Source organism: Liolophura sinensis, chromosome 6 (assembly GCF_032854445.1).
Source record: "Liolophura sinensis isolate JHLJ2023 chromosome 6, CUHK_Ljap_v2, whole genome shotgun sequence".
Lineage (NCBI taxonomy): Eukaryota > Metazoa > Mollusca > Polyplacophora > Chitonida > Chitonidae > Liolophura > Liolophura sinensis.
This window is the reverse complement of record NC_088300.1, coordinates 60688587-60690361: the sequence shown is the minus strand read 5'-3', so window position 1 is coordinate 60690361 and position 1775 is coordinate 60688587. Positions and strand designations below refer to the sequence as shown.

The 1775-nt window shown below is 41.7% G+C and overlaps 1 protein-coding gene across 1 annotated transcript in view; it reads left to right on the top strand.

Annotated features, from left to right (window-relative positions):
- LOC135468421 (epsilon-sarcoglycan-like) overlaps positions 1 to 1229 on the top strand; it is a 191951-nt gene extending 190722 nt beyond the window's left edge. Inside the window, exon 12 of the mRNA XM_064746677.1 lies at positions 752 to 1229. The gene's annotated coding sequence lies outside the window, so the exon portion shown is untranslated. The remainder of the gene's footprint in view (positions 1 to 751) is intronic.
- The last annotated feature ends 546 nt before the right edge of the window (positions 1230 to 1775 follow it).

Here is a 1775-nt window from a genome sequence, read left to right as displayed (position 1 = left end):
TATTGAACAACAGCGGCAGTTCTAGACCAGTGGCCTCTAATAAATTGCTATTAGCATAACAGCATTTGTGCTTAGCGCAATTCTTGTTCATACATGGTGCTATAGTGGATGACCAAATTGCTACTATTTAAGCGTTCACATGAACAGGTAAAATAAATTACTGAGGTAAAAAGGCTGGATTTCACCGGTTCATGTGCCCATTGCATCATTTGCCCGTTATCACACTGTTGCCTCTGCCTTTATAGTACTCGCCATGCTGTAGCATATTGTATTTAACAGTTCGCCACTTTGTGTTAGTGTTGACGCTTGAGGTATCAAGGTAGAACGGTATTTAGTATTGGGAATCAACACGTTCATCTGGAAGACAATGTATCTGCCTTTGGGGAGATTAACTACGACTGATAAAACCTGGAAGGTGCCAGCTGCTAGTCCGAGATTCCACGCATACATTTTAAATCATTCGTCACATCGCAATTACAGGAAAGCGGTGTTTCTGCGGTCTTTGCCCTGGGCCTTTTCCGACGTCGCCTAGGAACGATAACTCATCGACTAGTCTCCTTAACTAGACACCTTTGTCTCCGTAAAGCACCGAGAACGGCCACCAGGCGACACTTTCGGAGAAAGAAGACCTAATGTGAAAATATTTATGATCTATTTTAATTTCGTGCCTGCATGTTTGGCGACCTCTCCCGCTAGAGAGCGGTGTCTACTTGTGTCATTGTACGTCATCTGGGTACAATTGGTTTTTCAGGTGGGGTGAGTACGGCGCCGTGATGACCGACCTCTTGTCTTCACGGGGGAGAACACGGGTCAGTGGGAAGGCTGCTGAATTACCCATCCATAGACAGCCGTGTTAATGAAGTCCTGTCCCCATCTCCCATCGACAGCCTTATACCTAGACGAGTGTTTGTCAATAGTCTCTTGTGTCTTCTATGTGTTTAGATTTTTGTAGAATTGTGAGAATTGTAGTAACATTGTTAGGTATAGATACACAAATAAAACAATGGCAAAAGCGCCAAGGCTACCACAATTAATGCCAAAGCATATTGAAATATCTCATTTTTGTTTACGGTCAATTGATTGTTAATGTAGCCAAACAAATGAAGGTCTGCAGTCATTGTCGAAATTCTGCGCGGAGTTTGTACAAATAGTGTACTTTTCCACTTTTGTATCGTTTCTATATGCCATCATTTGAATAAAACACTGAAGCCAAGTGGCAATTCTTGTCAAAAATCCATTACGCCTTGCTCGAAAGTTTCACAATATTTACCGAGGACATTGCCAACAGTGTTCGGCTGTTGACATTTGCTAAATGTTCCATAAATCATAAAATATGTGGCTTTTGTTCAACGTTACCTAATGCGTCTGGCGATGACGATAAAATGGAGAAAGCCATGTTATACTTCAAGGGTTTTTTTGTTTGTTCCAAAAGTTCACGTTGCCTGAAGACAGTAATGCCAAATGTGGTAATTCTTGAACTAGGTCTAATTGTAGGTTGCGGAAACGTCTGGCTGTCGATTAGAAGGGATTGGGGATATGTTCCCTAACATTCTCCAAATTGATACTTAGTAATCCCAGGCGTTTAGTTCGATTATGTATATTAAGTCAAACTAAATACGGTGTCACTGTAGTGTGTTCGGATCTCTCTTATGTGAGGCTTGAGAAATTTCTCCAGACAACAGTAGGGCATTGCCGTGACATTACTTTGCATGGATTCCTGTAGTTCTTCGTTTCGTTGTTGAGGTTTTGACGTTTTAGATGCGCAGTCCATATTA